At 41.6% G+C, this 21,055-nt stretch overlaps 1 protein-coding gene across 1 annotated transcript in view; it reads left to right on the top strand.

The window, feature by feature from the left end:
* The window catches only part of LOC129499424 (T cell receptor alpha chain MC.7.G5-like), a 494,732-nt gene that overhangs the window by 459,904 nt on the left and 13,773 nt on the right, over positions 1-21,055 (top strand). The gene's annotated exons all lie outside the window — the stretch shown is intronic.

Raw genomic sequence — 21,055 nt, 5'->3', positions numbered from 1 at the left:
TTTCTGTGGGGGCCTCCTTGGGTCAGAAGAATATTAAGGGGTTGAGCAAACCAAGGCCCAGTGCCTGCTCATCTTCCTCATCCTTGAAGGAGCTCTGGCAGGGGCAGAGGGGAAGAAACCTGCAGGACCCCACCAGTAATCCAGTCCTGGGGTCTGTCCACTCTTCCAAACTTCCAGTAAATAAAACCATCTGATGGCAAATCTTCCTCAGAAGGAGATTCCCATAGAGTCCTCCCTATTTCATGGACTTAAAAACCGAGGCAAGTAGAGGTCAGTGACTGATAAAGTTCTAAGAGGCTCCGAACTCAGAGAGTCTAGACAGTTTTTCCTGGAGATTCGTGAATGCAAAGCACCAGGTTATTTAAAGGTGAGGTGGCAGTGGTGATTAGCTGTCTTCTGAACTCCAACGGGATTGAGGACTGGGCTCAGCATTACTTAAACTCCTGGCTGTGGTGGTTTTTGTCACTAAAGAATCTAGAGTGAGGGCCCAGGCTTCATTAACCCCAGAGACACCATGCTCTGGCCCTGTTGCCCTGGGAAGTACAGTTCTTGGCACACATCATCTTGAGCATCTTGAAAGAAGAGAAATTAGAGGAGAAGGAGGGAAAAGCTTATATCTCATATCATGAGTTACCTCATTTTGTAGCAAGATTGTTTCCCCATGAGCAGTTTGTCTTCATTTAGCAGCTGTCTTCTCTGGGGAAGCCATTTTGTAGAAGTGTTTGTCACCAGCGTGACAACTGATGGCTGGTGGAAATTGAATTCTGGAGCAGGAACCCAGGCTGTGGTCATTGCAGGAAGGCCCGATTCCCTGGAGTCTCCCCTGCCCTTAATTTTAACCCCCAGATGCCACGTATTACTAGCTGAGACCACGAGAAACAGATTTGAAAGGAAGCCATTTCCCTGAGCTGCAATACCCAGAGCCATTAAGCAAAAACGAGAAATCGGTTTGGATAGAAACATTTTTTGATAAATAGGAATTCTCATTATTCTCTATCAGTCCCCCGTGTAAGTACTTTATTCCCCTTATAAGAAAAAAAAGTAACAATAAGCATAGCCACAATTCATGCTTTAGTGTGAGAGAGATCTGCTGTGAATTTTGGGGTAGAGGATTAGAAATGTGTTCAGGAAGATTGGATGTGTTTTTGACAGGATATGTAACACAGTGTGAATTATAACCAGGGAGGAAAGCTTATCTTCGGACAAGGAACCGAGTTATCTGTGAAGCCCAGTAAGTATAAAAGTGTATCCCTGGATTAAGCAATGTCTGTGGATTAGGGGCTGATTTAGACCCAATTATACATTATATGATGAATGTTTAGAAAGGGTGAATGAACATCACACAGAAGGAGGACAAAAGTCTCCCTGGCTAGGATCTGATGTCTTAGTGCAAAATGGGCATGTGAGGGAGTCCTGGGAATTACTTCCAGTATATATGTGTTGGGACTAAAGAGGTGTGACTGATTATTTAGGGTCCTGGCTAGGCCCTGTAGCCCCAGATTTCTATAGTCATCAGCGGACAAGACTTCCAATTCCTTAACAAGCCTCTAAGGCACTATTCCTTTTGGCTAAGATTATGTCAACTTATGGAAGGAATGTTGTAAATAGTGATCATTGACCCAAATAATTGTCATTAGCCTCTCTGTCTGAAAAATCACATTTAAAAAAAAAAAAAGTTTATTCATAAGTACTGTGGGACACCTCATTGTTTCTGAAACTTTAGGCCAAAAATTTATATAACAAAGCCTCATGGAGCACAGAGGATCCTTAAAAATCATCCCTTCTGACCATCTCTGTTTATGAATGGAACTCAGGCCTGAGGAAGAGACTGATCATGATCCTATAGCCTGTCTGTACCTGAGCTGGAACAGAACTTAAATCTCCAGTTTGCCGAGCTTGTTGCTTGAGCTTGTCATTAATTCTCCTGGCCTGAAGTTTGAGGAGTCCACAGGACTAATCTGACAAATACTTTTGTTCATCCACTCTACATCAGGCTTGGTGCTCAGACCATGGACCCATCAGGAAATGAACTCAATGAGATATTGCCATCAGGGAACTGAACTTCTAGAGGTGGATCTCATTTGTTCCCTTGATTATGAAAATCCATATTCTGATCCCTCCTGGGCATGACCCTATCATGCCATCCTCACTACATTAGGAAATATTAAAATTCATTTTTGTTGCATTTTTTAAAGTCTCTTAGCAGCTAAATCAACATAGAGAACTCTTTAGTCAGGAGAAAAGAAATGACCCAAAAAGTAAAGCAGAAAACTAGAAATGTCCCCAATAATTTAATAATTATAAAATCATTTTATCCAAATCAGCAGCCAAATTAAGTAGATAATGGCAGTTCTAAACCTCATTTCCATCCTGTAGACTCAGTCTGAGGAGGAATCAAGGATTTAGCCCTTGTCGCACAACTCAGCAATGCCCAGAGCAGAGGAGAAAGAATCTCTGACCTGGGTTTTATGAGTCTTCTTAGATAAAAAGATGTGAACCCTGGTTTAACATCTAAAATCAGAGAGCACTTACTCTCTGTATATATTTAAAGCATATGTTGAATGCTTAGAACTCTGTAGTAGAAAGTGGAAAGCAAAGATTCCCTAGACGAAAGGGGGATTATAAAGACAAAGAAGAATTTATTCATGATTGTAGATATTTGTTTGTTACTCCACAACAAACTTAGGCTGACAATGATGTTAAAGCCAAACCCATAAAGTAATCGCTGACTCTTTACTCTGTGTCCTGCCAACCTGGCCTTTTTGGCCTGGTTTTTTATGTTGGGCATATCACAGTGTTTCTTGGTTCAGGCCAGCAACTGATCTTTGGATCCAGGACCCAGATGACTGTTGTACCTGGTAGGTTGCCAAGATCAAATACTATTTGCACTGATTTATTAATCTATAAATGTATATTGTACATACATGGAATTTGATGGGCCTGGGGCTGGGGGTATAGAATAGATACCAAGAGGGACACCTGGGTGGCTCAGTAGTTGACTGGTTGAGCATTTGCCTTTGGCTCAGGGCGTGATCCCAGAGTCCTGGGATCAAGTCCCACATCGGGCTCCCTTCATGGAGCCTGCTTCTCCCTCTGCCTGTGTCTCTGCCTCTGTGTGTGTGTGTGTGTGTGTGTGTGTGTGTGTGTCTCATGAATAAATAAATAAAATCTTAAAAAAAAAGAATAGATACCAAAAGCCCATGCTCAAAATAGTAATGTAAGAAAAGAAGTATTCATCAAAGTCCAGAGAGTAAGAGAAGGTTTTTTGCTAAGTTTTGAAGGGAAGTTGTTTAAAGTGAGAAGAAAAGAAGCTATACTAACTAGAAGAATTGTTGAATAATAGGAACAGATTCCCTAAAGGGAGCCTCTGTTTCTCATAATATTTTCATTTGAACCAGACAAAATGCTACATGATGGTTTTTACCAGGAACTTTCTTAAACCAAGTCTAGTTGGCCAGCTATATTTCTAGCCTATTCTAGCTTACATCTGTGTAAGTTGCTAAACACAAAGGCGCCCATTTAAGATATTTAAATGAAGCTCTATTTCTATAGCTCTCTGGTGCCCTTCCAGCAAAGTGTTCCTGTAACACACTGCTTATCATTTCTACAAGTAAGAACAAGTAAGCCCCTTGCCCTCCAAAACTGCATAAGTATTATAATTACTTGGCTTAGACTGAAGTCACTTCTATTTTATTTCCCATAACGGTGTTCATTTGTTGAAATTTGTTTAAATCCAAATTGTGTGGGCGTCTAACTGTTGGCTCTGAGGTTTCCTTCCTGTTCTTATTGTCAGCAAAATATTTTGCTCATAAATAATGTTTCATCTAGACTTGCAAATGACAGCCAGTACTCCAGCCTCTTTTCTTTCTCCCTTGCTAAAGGGAATATGCAGGCAGAACAGGGAAAAAAAGCCAAAATGTACAGTTTCATTGTAGGGGCTGGAAGGAGATTGTCAGTGTGGATGGGGATGTATATTTGGTTACATAATGTAGCTACTTTGACAGATAGGATACAAGGATCTTGGTAGATGATACATACAGACAGACTACAGCTATCTGGTATGGTTCAAGATATCATTAAAAGTAGCTCAGGTCAAGTTGTCAAGCACAATGCAGATACAGGTACAGACTCAGGGAGAGAAGCTTCCAGATAGCCCTGGAACTAAAGGCAGAGTAAAAATTTTTCTCACAGTCCTGGCCAACTGAGAATTCATTTATAATTAAGAAAAGAAAAAGGTAAAAGGCACTTACTGGCAGTATCCTTGTTTCAAATATTGTGTATATGGAGCACAGAAGACATAAGAATGAACCCAAGCAGAAAACTAAAGAAAAGAAATCGATAAAACCACCAAAGAAAATCAGTTGCCCTTATCTTGCCTGTCTCTGATAATGAATGTGTCTTCTTGGCTCATTCCTCACTTTGGTTGTTGAATTTTCTAGAAAAATAGCAAGAAGCTGGTGGAGTTGGGTTAGTCTTGACCTACCTCGATTGGTTGTCTCTGTTCAGCATGCCGCCCTTTTAGAAGCCCCAGACTTTTTGTAATGATAGCAAACATGGTGTACAACTATAACAGACTTTACTTTGGATCTGGGACCAAACTCAGTGTAAAGCCAAGTAAGTTATAATTACTTCTACAAGTAAAAGTCACCAACATATTATCCTAAATTCCTCTGACCAGTTTTTATTTGTTTTGAGTTCTTTCATTTTGTGTTTTGGGTTCCCACCCATAACAATTTATCATTCCTTGTTCATGTGTCTCCTAAACAGATATAAAACATAGTAAACAGATCCTGTGATTCAGTAAATATACTGAAACTACAGACCCTATTCCTGGGATGGTATCCTATCTAAAGAACATTTCCCAATTTTAACTATTGCTACTTTTACTATTTGACAAAAGAGCATTTGGATATAATTTAAAGTACCTATGAATGTCCCAGGTTTCAGAGAGAAGATGTAACAAACTGAAATTATACGTATTTTTTAAGATAAAAAGAATTAGATCATCTTGATCATTAATAACTCTTATTGCAAAGAGTTTGTGCAAAGTGCTGAAATTTGTGCAAAGTGCTGTGTAACTTGTGCAAAGTGCTTACTATGTGCAAAGTGCTGTGTAAATGCCCCTCATACTTGAACTCATTTTACCTTCCTAATAATCCCCTAGGATATATATTAGCATTCCCCCTTTCACAGATGAGAAAATTGTGTGAAAGTGAAAGCCAAAGTAAGAGGTTAAGACAGTTACCAAGAGATTATAGCACATGGGGGTAAAGCTAGGCCAAGAGGCAGCCTGCCTGTCCCAGCCCACAGTCCTGATGAGATTTATGTAGGAAGACCTAGCACTGTGGTGATAGTAGTTACAACTACATTTTTGGAGCAGGAACCACAGTAACCGTAAGAACAAGTAAGTAAGAAGGAAAAAGTCACAATAATTTTTAAATAAAAATGGTGACTATGATCATGGACAATTTCACCTGGGAAACCCAATGGTCAGTAACTAAATTCTAAAAAGCTTTCCCAGTTTGCATTAGGATCAAAGCTGTCTACTTCATTTGTCTCCTCCTCTTCTACCCCAGAATGGCTCTCCCCATCAGGTATGCCTTCACAATTATAAATTTGTTGAGGGCACAGGCTTTACAGTCAGATAAAAATCAAGCTAACTATCTGAAATTATCTCAGGTCCCTAAAGAAAAAGTGAGAGAGGATTTCACTGGACTATATTAAGATGAGATATAACTCTTCAAATATTTGAAGAACTGCAATGTAGCCAAGGAAGGAGTTAGTACAGAAGGCAAAAATCAAAACCAGTGGTTGAAAGAAGATGTCTCAACCTCTTATGGAATCTTTATGAACAAGTAGAACTGCCCTGCAGTCGAAAGGCTGCTTTGTGAAGTGTAGAGTTACTCTTCCTTGGAGGTCTTCACGCTAGGTCCTTCAGGCTAAGCATTGGACGTTGGAGAAGGGATTTCTATACCCTTTTAGCTATTGGACTAAATCACCTCTGTGCTTCCTTTCAATTCTCAAGTGCTAAGACCCCAGGATTCAAGCCTAGAGGATGAAAAGGTGAGCCCAGACCTGTTCCTTCTAATTTTATTATTTTGATAGCCAAAGAAATAGGTCATCAGATTATTCATGAGCTAAAGGCTATTTGGGATTTTTTTAAGCCAAGAAGATGGTGGGGTATGATTTCCCAGTGCAGTAAATGAGCGATATCAGGAAGGAAAAAAGAAAGAGGAGAAAAAAGAAATGCATGGAAGGAGGACCAGAGGTTGAATGAGGGAAATGAGATGATTTTGCAGAGGGCAGATCTAGTCTATCAAAGCTTTCACGAGTTCAGCTTTGGAAAGGGTTCCAAACACAATGTCAATCCAAGTAAGTGAGCAGTCTTTTATACTGGGAAATAGGGCCAGGGAAGCAAAGTTCCTTCCAATTTAAACACTCTCAAAAGGATATGTAATTGCTTTCTGATGGGAGGGGCCTCTGCAGGTGGGAAGGCTATTGTTACCACAGACCCTTTGTCCCCTGAGAGAGAGCCTCTAAGGACTCTGAGGACTGACCATCCCGCTAAGACTGCTGGCTGCAGAAGAAAAAGACTTTAAGCCACTTGAGGAGGATAGCGGTACATTTTCAATCATATCCCCAGGGCAGGGGAGAGAGTGTTTGGGGAACAATAGGACCAGGTTCATGTAAAGGGGGCCAGCACTGTGTTGACAGATCCTCAGCCTTAGGGAAACTGCACTTTGGAAAAGGAACTCAGCTAACTGTATGGCCTGGTGAGTGGGTTATTTTCTACTCCAGGGAAACATTACTGTGAAGAAACTGAAAAGAGAGATGAATGAATTCCCTTAGTCTTAAAACTAAGGGAACATGTGTACTGCCCCTCCTGGAGGACCCTCCTTCCTAGGTAGACTGGGATGGGGAGGTGGAAGGAAGGTCAAGATGACCTAGGGGCCCTTTTAGGAACTTGAGAATCTGAAAGCAGACTGTGTTCATCCCTGCCAAGGTCAAAAAAGAAGGGCAATCCCACTAGCATGTGTGAGGCTTCTCAAAACACACATTCTGGCTCATACCCAATGCTTGAGGAAGGATTTGGTCAAATTGGAAGATAGGTTTACAAGGCTTATTTTCGTTGAGTGCTCTGATTCTTGGTTATCTCCCTGTTAGAAGCTCCATCAACTATTATACTCCTTTCTTATCATCCCTGTTAGAAGCTCCATCAACTATTATACTCTTTTCTTATCAAGAATGGCTTCTCCATCGTACTCCGTAAACTTTCCCCAAGAAGCCTCTTCACACTCTTCCTTAATACTAGCCTCATCAGTAGAAGTTCTAATATAGCTAGAGAGTCTGGGCTTGAATGTTGGACCAAGGAAAGTAGAGCTGATCCACAGTGCAGAGCAGCTTGTAGAGCCCAGGTGGACCAACTGATGTATCCTTCATCTCTTTGGCATCTTCTTTGGGCACTAAATTGAATATAGAGACCCTAATGTGCTTGCCTGTGTGTGATTGTGTTCATCAGCATTTCCACTCTGAAAATACAAATAGCCTGATCCAAAAGGTTTCCGTGGCTTACAGGGCTTCCTGTTCTCAGGGTTTTTTGTGGGTTAAAAAATGGCAAGGCTATGGTTGAGAACTATTATCTTCACTCATAAATCCAGGTCCAAAAAGTCAAAGAAGAGAAGTAAATATATGAGCAGTCTAGACCCAAATATATGCCTACTTATGGGCATTCTAGCTCTATAAAGCAGGTACAGCACTTACAGGCAGGATTACCCTAAACATTACAACTCCTCCACTTTGTCAATGCTTTCAGAAATGTCCTCTGTCAAGTATCTGCACAGTGTGATTTCTTTGGTCCCTGCGGGTTTTGATAGGCCTCAAATCACCAGGCGACCAGTGCTGCAGGAAACAAGCTAATTTTTAGAGAAACCAGGTGTTAGTCAACCCAATGAATACTGAGGCTTGAGCCACAATTCTGCTCTAACATTAAAGCAAGAGCCTACCCATTAATGTTCTGTGTTGACCCAAATTAACATGTCTCAAACCTGCCTTAAAAATATTTAGTCTTGCTCTTATGCATAAGCACATATGTATATACAAAATCAGTATGGATAAAAGATATTGCTACCTTGATATTTTCCAGAGCCCATCTTCTTAAGAGAAGGAAAACAATTAAGTTACTTTTCTTATTTCTTCACATCTCTTATCTGATTGTCTCAAGAGGGAAAGGACAGTGGAAAGGTGTGATTCTCTCTATTCAGAGTGGTAAGTGATTTGAACATGGACACAATAGCAGGCAAGGACCCATGTTTTCTAAGATTCAATATATTGCTGTCTATATCAGGCTGCAACTTCTATAACCAGCATTCTGATTTATCTCCTCAGACCCTCATTTTTCCCAATTAATGCAACTGAAATATTGGTTACTCTTATCTCCCAGCTCACAGAAAGCATATGAGGATTAAAAAAACATTGCTCTGAGAAAGAATTGAACTGGAGCTTTGCTTGGCTTTTTTGCAGGGACAAGGGGTCATAGGGAGAGAAGTATTGTTTTTGTTGCTTATGTTCCCCTTTTTCAATAGGGAAGGGAATAAGAAAAGAAGGGATATTTGAAAGGCAAGGTGATGTGATCAATACATAAATGTGAATGAAATAAATCATTAAGGCATTCAAATAGGAGCCAAAAGACAATGTGAATCCAGCTCAGCCACTCGCCAAGTTTGTGGCCATTGGAAGACCACTCGAACTCTTTAAGGCTTAGTTCATCTATAACATGAGATAATGATTCCAGCTGTGCCTAGTTCAAAGGATTTTGTGAGATCCAAACAAGATGATATATGTGAAATCCCTTTGAAAAGTATGGGAGGTTGAATGCTTCATAATTTTTAAGAAGTTAGATTTTATGAAAAATTCCATTGAAGGGTAAGCCTGAGGGGTAAGCAAGTTTAACAGACGTCAGCTATGGCAAAGAAAGGGTTGAATTGGCCTATTAGGTGAACTCTTCCAATTATGAGAAAATAGAACATAGGAATTAGCAGAATTATCCCTGGAAATATCAAAAACCTAAGATCACTGAAGAGACAAATGTGTGAGTTTGGAGTAGTAGAAAATGGTTTCTGAAGTTTCCTAGATTCCAAAGAGTTTAAGACCTTTCTTGAATTTACCTAAATATGTGCTTGTGTTGAGTTGGGTTTCAACCAAGTGAGAGAACCCTAGGAAGATCACTGTACTTGAGAATGAAGCACCCTTTGGTTTTTGTGGTGACATAGATCACTGTGGTGTATCAAACACCAATAATCTGGTGTTCGGAAGGGGGACCATGGTAAAAGTGGATCTTAGTAAGTATCACTATGTATTCTGAATTTGATTAGTTAATGAGACATGTAAAACTTTTTGGAAATCTCAGTGGACTTCCACATGTCCTCAATTTATTCAGATTTATTGGGGAGCAGAGCACTCTCTGAGCCCTTCCCATTCTAACTGAAAGAGCTCACTCTGCTAGGTAACAGTTTGCATTCTTTGCCAACTTAATAGGAAAGCAGAATGGAGAGAGCTTCTTTCTCTCTCTCTTTAATTGAAATGAAGGGAATCTCTTCATGTCAGTGGCCAGCTCCATCAGAAAAAATCTACTCTGAAATGCCAATGCCTTCTCTTCCTGTTGGCACCCTCTCACAGCCCTGATGCCCTTGAAGATCAGTGCTGGCTTCCAGTTACCCAGGTAATATCCAAGAGCCACTTTGGAAGAATCTGTGTCTTGCTTTATCTTTTCTAACTAGGAATTTATGTGGTAGAACTAGATCTAGTATTTCAGCAGAGAGCAGGCATGAACTAAGCATCCATGTCCATGGTTGATGCTGTGTGATTTGGATCCAGGCTTTAACCTTTCAAGCCGTCAGTAAGCTTATCTGTCAGTGGAGGTGATGATTAAAATTCCTCCATGCCTAGATCTCACTTCAGATGTCACCTCCCCAGAGAGACTTTTCCTGCCCAGCCAGTCTAACAAGCCACAGCTGCTGCCTGGTTGTTCTCTATCCCATTGCCCAGCCTGATTTTATTAATGCACTTCCATCACTTGACATTATTTTATCTATGGATTTATGTGTGTCACTCCCTGGACTGTGAGCACCTACAGGTAGTGGACAGGAATGATGTCCAAGTTGCCCTCCACTGTGTCCCCTGTGCCTAGTACAGTGCCTTACATACAGTGCCTTACATACAGTGTTCAGTGACTAGTTACTGAGTGAATAGAGGACCTACCACCATCTAGCCTCCTTCTCACAAAGTAAGGGAGCTTTGTTATTGCATATCCAAACACTGAAGGCCCACTGAGCTCCTTGCAGAGGGTAAGGACAAAATACAAAATTCTATTTTTTACAGTGATGAATAAAGTAGGGTGAGTATGTACCCAAGGTATTTGCAGGGCCCCATTTCACTGTGCCTACGGGGCAGGAAATGCGTTGACTTTTGGGAAGGGAACCACAATATCAGTGAGCCCCAGTAAGTACCTGATTATTACTGATTTTAATGCCTGTGCTTATCCTGCAGTCCTATCACACAGGGGACGAAATGTCTCCTTATTCTTTAACTCCATGAGTATTGGTGTCTAGTGATTAAAGCCATTAAAACAAGGAAAAATGGATGCTGTTCCCATCCCAATACTCCGGCCATATGCCACATTCCACTCCATGCTCACAATACTTTTTAAATACATTAAAATGATGAAAGAAAGAAAGATTACCTACAGGGATAGAACCAATTTGCTAACCACTGGTAAAACAAGATTGTGTGCAGGTGTTAGTTCCAAAATAAAAATGGGGATCCAGAGCTGATAAACTTTGGCTGGTAAAAAACAAGATTACTTGGTGAAATTTTGCAGATCTTTTTGAAGGAAATGAGTGTCAGAATTGTCTAGACACTATCACTTGGACTCTTCTCAGGCTTTCCCCTACATCACTAAGACTGTGCCCGAAAAGAGGCTTTCACAGACTTAATTCCATGACATTATTTCCTAACATAAAGGCTTAGTCTTTATTCCAGTGATAAAAAAAAAAAAAAAGAAGAAGAAGAAGAGGGAATCCCAGTCAACACTCTCATGAGGGAGGGTAGATGCATGCTAATCACATTAATCTATTATCAAGGTAGCTCAGGCATTGTCAGGCAGCATAGTGCTGTGGTTTAGAACACATTCATCTTTGGGAGTGGGACATGATTATCAGTAAAACCCAAGTAGACAATATGTCACTAAAGTTGGAAGCTGGGATCCCTGGGTGGCGCAGCGGTTTAGCGCCTTCCTTTGGCCCAGGGCGCGATCCTGGAGACCCGGGATCGAATCCCATGTCGGGCTCCCTGCATGGAGCCTTCTTCTCCCTCTGCCTGTGTCTCTACCTCTCTCTCTCTCTGTGTGTGACTATCATAAATAAAAAAATAAAAAATAAAGATAAAAAAATAAAATAAAATAAAATAAAGTTGGAAGCTTAATGTGGCTACTGAGGCCCATTGAACGTATTGCAGTATTTGTAGGGCCCAAGTGTCAAGAAATTAATGGTTTATGCAGACTTAAGTGCATTCTTATGTAGAAAGAAATGTTAAAGTAATGACACAGAGGATAGAAATATCTAGCTGTGGAGAAAAATAGTCACGTAGATGAACCAAAAATAGCAGACTGAAACAGCCCAGTCAGAGGGTTGATACTAAAGAAAAAGGCAGAAAGTTTGGCCAAGTCAATTCTTCTACACCTAGTTTGATTAGTACACCTAGGCCACATTTTCTTCATCTGTACAATGAAAATATTTAACATCACCGCATAAGTAATTTTATAACTAAAATAAGATAATGCATTTGTAAGTATTCTATAAATATTAAAAGCTATACATGTATAAAATACTATTTGTTTTCAGAACAAAAAGGAAAGGCTAGCTCAGCTAGCATAATTCGTTGAAGGAATTATATGTAGGATACATATGTAGTTCTTGGTACAATCACCATTTTCGTGTGATCTATAGCCATGGGCATTGGTAAAAACAACTCTCTCTTCTACTGAAGTACAGTGACTCAAATGTTACCCAAATGTAAATGGCAGGAGAAAGGAAGTGATTTTGTAAAGGCCTGAATTACAGTGAATTCTGGGGGTAACCAAAAGTTTACCTTTGGAACTGGAACACAGCTCCAAGTCACCCCAAGTAAGTCTAAATTCCCAAGCATTTCTCCTTCCTTATGTCATCTCCTTTCCAATTGTAACATTCAGAGCATATGATGAGCCTTTTCTGGCTGTTTTCAGAATAAATACGAAGATACGAAGATAGAGGATACCATGGTTGTCCTTTAACATTCTGATAATAGTGTTGCATCTGAGTTGAGTTCTTTCTCAGTAGAAGAGAAAGCCAAGATATTACTCCTGAGGCCAGTGGAAAACAGTAGGTATGCAAAGGATAAGAATTAAAGAGAAGACAAGTGGTATTTCTTACCAGACCTGAAACGACAGGGTGTCCTTTAATCAGAGGGACACCCGGCTCTGAGGGCAGGACAGGACTTGAGTAAGTAACAAGGCTTGCCCACAAAACAAGATGACTGGAGGGAACAGGAAGCTGTCGTTCATAATGATCTGGATGCTAGTCCATGAAGTTTCAGATTGATTGAAGTTAAAATTAGGAGAGACACTATAGCAGGAATCTAAAAATTGATAACTGTAATGGAGACAATAGAAGGACTAGATTTATCTGTTGGATAAATAGAGTTGAAAATCATGAGTTTGACAGTGAAAGGCCCAGATATGTGATGGATAGAGACTTCATTTTAAGTGTTTCATAATAAATGCCTAAATTTGAGTCAAATGGCCTGTTATGTGAAAGATAAAAAGAAAGGGAGGATGGAGCCCTCTTTGTAGATGAAAGGGTCCTACCTCTTGGTCTGGGGTCTGAGAAGGGTGTGTGGATTGTGAGTGTTTTTGGCTGACTAAGAAACACTGTGGGAAGGGCACAAAGATGGATCTTTGGGAGTGGGACTCGACTGCTGGTCGGGCCTGGTGAGTAGCATATCAGAGCAATAATGGAAAGACTGAGGATAAAATGTCTTTGTGTCTCAAGAAATGATTGTGTTGTAGAAGGTGAGCTGGAGTTTTTCGGGATCACTGTTACTAAAGTTCTGACATCTGGTTCTAGCAGGAGAATCAATCCCAATGCAGCTGTTAATCTCACTCTAAAAGGGACAAGAAAGAAGATTTTTCTCCTGTAGCTCCTCTAAGATTTACCTGTCCTGTGCTAAAACATCTCATGCATCCGGGCTATTTCTGTCTTTTGTAGCAGTGCTGGTTCAACCAGCTCAGCCTCAGATCACCTGTTCTTTATTTGTAAAATAAGAATAATAATATTTAAGCCCATGGCACAGTTGTGGCCTGAATGAGATAATGTGACATATGTAGGTTGTTAACCTGCTTGGCATATAATAGGTTCTCCATAAATGGTGGTTTTCTTCCTCTTCTCTAGATCAGAGGTTACAAAGCCCAACTCCATAGGCCATTTTTGTATGGGTGTTTGTTCTGGTACAGAGGTAGGATACAGAAGATTGACCTTTGGAGAGGGCACCATGCTTCTAGTCTCTCCAGGTAACTGTTGACCCCATTCTGCCCTTATTTAAGGCTTCTACATGTATTTACATGTGTTTTACCCTTATGGTGCATCTTCCTTGTTTTATCAATCTATGAATTTAAGATCGAGCCTTCATGGGGAACATTTAAAAATTAAAATATGCCCAAAAAATGAAAATAGACAACAGCAGATTTGGAAATAACAGTAGAACCAATCCACTAGGTCAGAAAGGAGCAGAGACTAACACCCTAGACATAAGACAAAATGAAAAAGTATCTTTGGAAATAGCCTGGCTTCCTGTTTGAAGCTTGGATATGGTTTCTCCCCAGGCATCCCTCCCATTCCTCCTAGCCTCCATACCCCAAATTGAGCTGTAGAATCTTGGACAATCTGTGACAGATACAGCTATGGGAAATCTTTGATTACTGAGATCTTCCTATTAAAACTAAAAGATCCTTGAGAGCAGAGACTCTTGTTATACCCCAGGAAGCATCTAATATGGTCCTTTTACAAAGTAAGTGCTTCATAATTGCTTGTTTAATGGAAATCAGGCACCCAAGGAAATCAAGTTTCTAGGCCAACAGGAAGAAGAAATAAAGTAATTGACACATTACATCCAGGATGTGGTGGAGAGGGGAAAACCTCTAGATTAGGAATCAAATAGACCCGTGTTTGGTCTCTGCAACAACTAGCAGTGGAACTTAGGACAGATCTCTGGCCTCTGGGCCTCAGTTTTCTCTCCTGTAAACAGGGAAGCAGGTCTGCATGACCTCTCTGCCCCCACCCCCATCCCCCGCCCAGCACCAGCAGCCTATGAATGAGGAGGGGTACTTTTCCTCCTATAAATAACTTATATAGCTATATGAAATCTTGAGTGTTTTCCAACTCATTAGGGTAAATCAGGAAGAGGTGAAGTAACACTTGATTGTGAGGCATCAGACACTATGGAACTGACTGTGAGAAACAATAAACTCACCTTTGGGACAGGTGCCTGGCTGAAGGTGGAGCTGGGTAAGTGGTGACTACAAAATGTTTTCTGGTGACAGTGATCGGGTGAAAAGGAGATGTCATATGCATCATTTGTGCCTTATTTATGACAAAATATAATCCAGTGCTGATTTAAGAATTATGGCACCCAGATACATTAGTGAAAGTATTCCAAGACTATACAAGTATATTTTCTCTGGGGTGGGATTTAGCAAACCATTAAGACTCTCCCCGAGATATGAGGCTGGCAGAAGCTCTAATATCAGAGTTTTTAGCACTAGAAGTGAGCTAAATGGAGCCTGATTGAGAGGAAAAGCTAAAAGAGCAGAAAATTGCATGGCCATGATCTAATGGACCTTTTCTCCTTCCATTGATTCAGAGATAAACTGGGGCGGGATGAGCCGGGGGAGGATATTCAAGGTCACTTTATCCATGCTCCAAATAAGCTACACCAAATTTACTCCAGAGACTGTGTTCCTTTACACTATATGTTATTCAAGAAGAATCAGTGAAGTGCAGAGAAAAGAGCCCAGGGCTTCTGATTTCAAAGTTCTCAACTTGGCTCCAGCTGGTGGTGTGACATTGAGCAAGTCATTGCTCCTCGGTGTGCCTTAGACTCCTCCAGTGTGAGTAGAGTGGTGCAAAGCATTCAAAATCCATGGTTCTGGGACCTCACTCCTATACCACCCTAGAGTTTATATGACTCAAGGGTGCTGACTCTTATGGTTATTTCATAAACAAATTCTACAACCTTGAAAAAAATACTCTTATTAATCAATAATCTAACTTAACCTAGAAATAGTAACTACCTTCTCAGTGCCTAGGATGTGTGGATGTGATGCTAGATATGTGACATATGGCATTGTTTATCCTCAAATAACTCTATGGAGAAGAGGGCAATATCCCTATTTTACAGACACAGAACATGAGGCTCAGAAAAGTAATCGCCCAAGATCCCACCCAGTGTTAGTGAGTAGAAAAGTTTAGATTCAACCAGGGTCTGTCTGCCTAATCTCAAAGCTTTGCTCTTTCTACTACACTCTGTCACAGACCCTGTGCCAGGCCTTAGTTAGAAATAAGAGACAATGCCAATCACATGAGTAAGGAAAAATATGGAATTTATCTTTTCTATTCTTAAATATTGCCAGGACTTAGAGATGGAGCTTTGGGTGGGAGATCTTGACTTGAATGCCCCAAATGTCCAAAGGATTCTCTTCCCCTTTTCATGAAGAGACAAAAAGTACAAGGGCTCCTGGGGGCATTTACCCCCATAAAGACAGAGGAGCTGGCAGCGACCATTCCCTTGTCCTAACTCTTCCTTTGCCTCACTATACCTTGTATTATCCCCAGGTAGACCAGTGACAGTGTAGCTGATCTGCAAGTGCCCAACACAGGTGTAAGTTATAGAAAATGCAAGATTAAGGGCACCTTGGACATTGCTGGATCACAGAACTTCAGCTCTGAAAAGGAGCTTAGACTCTAATTCAGACCTCTTTATTTTTCTAAAAAGGACATTAAGACTCAGGAAGGTTGGTTGAATTGTCCAACATCATGAAGTCAGTGAGAAGTAGGGCTGGGACTAAACCGTGGGGATTCTGGTCCCTGGATTTCATAGAATAGTGACTAGTGTTTGGTCAACCTGGTAGGAGGTGTGATATATGTTCAACACAGGAAAAAAACAAATGGGTTTTACTAGGGAAATTTAAAAAAAGAAAGTGTTCCTTATTATTAGCACCTTCCCATAGGCACCCTGGGCCTGCTCCCCAAGCTGTGGTACAAAAATGGAAGGAGAAGGAAATGGCCCATTTTGTCATAGCACAAATCACTGTGGGAAATAATGTGGGCTTCAAATTTGGGACAGGAACAAGACTATTTGTTAAAGCAAGTAAGTTCTATGAAATATCTTGATTTGGATTACAGTTGAGGGACATCTGTTTCCATTGATTTATTTGAGGGGCTGGGCATGGTTTTGTCTATCTAAGTTAGAAAATAAGTTGGCAAGGACAGTGTTGCATTATTATCCATAAGCATCATTAATGCAAGAAACATGTCCTGAACACTTAGTAAGTGTGAATGGATAAAAGTACCCTCGGTCTTGGCTAGAAATGAAATTCTGTAATTATATGAATGATTTTTTCAACCCGAATTTTCATGACATTTTTGTCATGACACTTCTCATATAACCTACCACATGTAAAGCAAGATCTCCTATTGGATTCTGTCTTATTTTTTGTCATCTTCCAACGATCTTAGGCAAATGAAGTTTAAGTAGTAAGATTATATGCCTCCTCCCACTTTGGTGCATGCACACAGATGCAGGAACATGCTTAGTAACTAATCTTTGTTGGACATAGGAATGCCAGACGAGGACTTAGTTACAGGGAACCATTTTGCATAGAGTTATGTCAGAGTGTGAACACAGGCTATCAGAACCTTGTATTTGGAAGTGGCACCCGACTTCTGATCAGCCCAAGTAAGTCAGATCTCCAGAAATGTGTAAACTCACCTCCAATATTGGGTTTACATTTTCATATGTAGCATTCAGCATGGTCTGTAATGGAATATCATTATTATTACCACTCCTATTTTGTTATTATTGATCATAACAATACTGCTAGCTCAGAATATACATCCTGCCATGTGTTTTTTGGGGTTTTTTTGTTTGTTTTTTGTTTTGGTTTTTTTTTACCCTTTAAGGAGAATCAGTGTCGAGGTACCAAGAGAAAAATGTTTGAGTTTCCTTTGGAATCAAGTAGCTTACTTGTTCATTCAATTGCCCCCTCTCTGAGGGTCAATATGAACATCACAATGTTTGGGGATTTATACTGCCTCCTTATTATCTGTCTCAGAAATGCTTATTTTTTTTTCCTGCCTAAGCACTTAGATTTTGAAGCTCATATTTACCCAAAGTATAGTTTCTTTTTAACCTCTCCCAAAATTGGCCTCCCTGTCCCAATAATTATGCACAGTAAAAATCCGTTCAACTCATTAAATGATTACTGCGTATCATCAATAAGCCAGGGACCATAGTTGGTTTTCAAGAAAAGAAAGAAAGAAAAAGAAGAAGCATAAGATATGGCCCCTGCTCTTATGGCCCCAGTCTTATCAGACAAACAACACTTACATATTAAAAGTCTAATAGCAATGTATATGTGAATGGGCCAAGATCGGTACTGTACGTGGTGATGTACCAGACCTGGGACCTGGCATGAAGCCCCATTGGCTGGGGTCAGGACAGTGGTGACAAAGGTCAATCCATATTACCTGGCAGAGACCAAACATGATTCCACCTATGTGTTTCTGGAAAAGGATTTATGTCTGAGACTTGCTAAGATGTTTGACATTCTTGAGTACAAAAGTCCCCCTTTGCAGAATCCTTGAGTGAAGTGAGCATAGAAACTGCAATGAGTTACCAGTCAGGCATGAGTCACCGGGACTCTTGCTCAGCCCGGGAGCGGAAGAGGTGACTGAGTTTTTTAACATGTGTCCCAGCATGCTCTCCTACTCTTAATGGCAAAGCGAAAAATACATTTTTGCATATGTTGTCCCCCAACCCAAAAATTGGTACCTTCTTTTCATGCCTGGCAGCTAAGGTGAGAAAATATTCCCTGCCCTGCCCCACCCCCCGGCCCCCTGCCTCGGCCTGTTAGCTTTAGAAGTACACCGACGCCAGCCAGCCTCCGTAGGAGGTAGGTTTTTTTCACAAACTTTTGTGAAGCCTCTGTTTTTCCCCAAAGAAGAAATAGCTAGAGGCTGTGTTTGTTGATAGCTGTGATTAGGAAAATGGAGAACAACAGGGTTGGGGGGGGGGGGTGTGCTGCCAAATCCATTAGGGAGACTCAGAGCAGGTATTACAAGGAAAACATGAGGATCAGCCTTTCCAGGTCCCCAGCTTTTAGAGCTCCAGTGAAGGGTGTGTGTTCTGCCTGAGAGGCTACACGACACCAGGACCTTTTTGTAATGTACTTACCCAGAGCGTGGCTGTGGGAACAACAGATTCACTTTTGGGAAGGGGATCCAAGTGATGGTCATACCAAGTAAGTGAGCTGGGACCCTCCTCTACAAATGACCCACCTCCAGGTACCCTCAAAAACTGTTCCTACCCCCAAGTGCTAGACTTTTGTCCATGGGGGAAGGGGGGCATGTCATTCATCAATGCCACACCTAAGCTTCTTAGACAGTCACTGTCCCAAACCTTTGCTTGCCCTTGTTTCTTTTGCCCTCCGCTTCTCTCAGCATCTATACTGACCACACTCCCAACATCTGTGAAAGTCTGCCCTGCTCCTTCCTGAGGCTGGGTTTCAAATTGAACAAAAATTTGTCGGTAGATGGTGGTCATGTAAGACAACCCATGAGAGTTGGAAGGGCCCTTGGGGACATCTTGCTCTTATTGTAGGGAAATCCAAAGGCCCAGGGCCCAAGCATCTGTCCAGGGCCATGCTGGGCAGGCAATGCAAGGCAGTGGCAAGGCCCCAGCCCCTCACACATACTCCTGAGCTCAGCAGAGCCACACAACTCTTTGCTAATGTGGCCCTCAAGCCCAGAGTGAGGTAAGCTGAGGACAGGCAGCACTTGCCAGCCAGGAGCCAGGGCCAAGCTCCCATCTTGGCTCAGGACATCTGCCCAGGCCATGCCTTCTGGGAGCTTAGCTTTTGCACCTCTGAAGTAGAGAGCATGGTCTCTGGTTCTCCCACCTTGTGTTTTTTTTCCTCTGTCCTATGTTTCATAAAATCCAGGCCCTATCTTTTTTTTTTTTTAAGATTTATTTATTTATTTATTCATAAGATTGAGAGAGAGGCAGAGAGACATAGGCAGAGAAGCAGGCTCCTCACAGGGAGCCCGATGTGGGACTCAGTCCCCAGACCCAGGATCACCCCCTGAGTCACAGGCAGGCGCTCAAACGCTGAACTACCCAGGCGTCCCAGCCAGACCCCATCTGAGTCAAGGTCATTAGAAAAAAGGAATCAGGGGTGCCTAGCTGGTTCAGTCAATAGAGCATGCAACTCTGGATCTGAGAGTCATGCCCACATTGGGCATAGAGCTTACTGTCAAAAACAAACAAACAAAAAGGAATCAAAGAGCTTTGGATGCTTTGGCGTATTTCCAGGTGGTCAAGAGGGAAGGAGAAAAGCACTGATCACTGGAAGGGCCTGGATCCTGCTTGGAGTCTATCCTGAAACCAGGGAAATACAGGGACCAAACCCCTGGGCCTCAGGCAGGAAGAAGCCTAGGAATAGGTAGCTCTAAAGAGCTAAGGAAGGGGGAAGATAGAACAGGAGCATTTCAGGGAAAGGAGGTAGACAAGCTTCAGTACAAAAAAGTATCAAACCTCCTGGGCCCTCCATCCTGGAAGCCCCTTGTATCTGACAAAATAAGAACAGTATCAGACCCTTAGTGTTGGTGAGGCAGGCAGGGTGGTGGTGGTATAGGGAAGTTGCTCCCTGCTTCTCTGCTGACAGGAGTGCGGGTGTTCTCCTAGGTAAGGAAGGGTGAGGCATTCTCCAGCCCTCAACACTGGCTCCCATCAACCAACCCCCCTCGACACCACAGTTCAGGGGCTGCGGGAGATTTCCTGCAACTCTCAGAGCTTCCACCAGTGGTTTTCCCCTGGACCGTTACCCCAGCACCACTGGGGCAGTCGGTAGAGGGTGGTCATGTAAGACAGGTTTTATCAAAGGCTTTCCTACCTGTGTGTATCAGGAGGAAACTACAGACTTACATTTGGAACAGGGACCAGGCTTGTTGTTCATCCATGTGAGTATTATAGAAATTATCATTACAATAAGGGAAATTTTGTAGACAAGAATCTATTATGGAAAGATACGTAATACTGAGAGTCTGTGATGTGCCCGCCCCATCATTAAGAATCCTTTGTTGTCTGGGAGTAACTTATCAGGGTGTTGGTTCTAATAGAATGGTGAGGATCTGCTGAACAAGGGTGTTGCACAGGTGTTGTCCTTTCAGAGGACAAATTCTCAAATTTTGAGAAAAGACATGCACTCTTGGTTCAGTTTCTGAAGCAGAACTTTCTCCTTGGCAGCTAAGAGGTCTACCCTGCCCCTCAATGCTATGGCTGAGATTCTCTCATACATCCCCTTGGATCGATGAAATACCTAACCTATGTGAGAGCATCCCAGCCAGGGTGAGGGCACCCATGGGTGTTGGGGGGGGTCTCCTCAAGCTGCAAAAAAACTCATCTCTTGCCCTAGTGTAAAGTATTCCTGAAGCATCACATTACTAGCTACTATTTACTGAATGCCTAACATGTACCAGTGACTACTCTCTGTCTTTCACAAAAGTTCTCATTCAATGTTCAATTCCATCCTACTGTTAGGTAGCTGGCATCATGCCCACTTTACAGATAAGGAAATAGAGGCTTCCCATAAGTAATGGGCCCAAGATCACACAGCTAGGGATGACAGAGTTAGAGTGGAACTCAGATTTATTTGACTTCTGTTTAACTCTTGCCTTCTTGTTATCCATGA

Source organism: Nyctereutes procyonoides, unplaced genomic scaffold (genome assembly GCF_905146905.1).
Source record: "Nyctereutes procyonoides isolate TBG_1078 unplaced genomic scaffold, NYPRO_anot_genome, whole genome shotgun sequence".
Taxonomy (NCBI): Eukaryota; Metazoa; Chordata; class Mammalia; order Carnivora; family Canidae; genus Nyctereutes; species Nyctereutes procyonoides.
The sequence above is the reverse complement of the archived record's forward strand: the minus strand, read 5'-3'. Positions and strand labels throughout refer to the sequence as shown.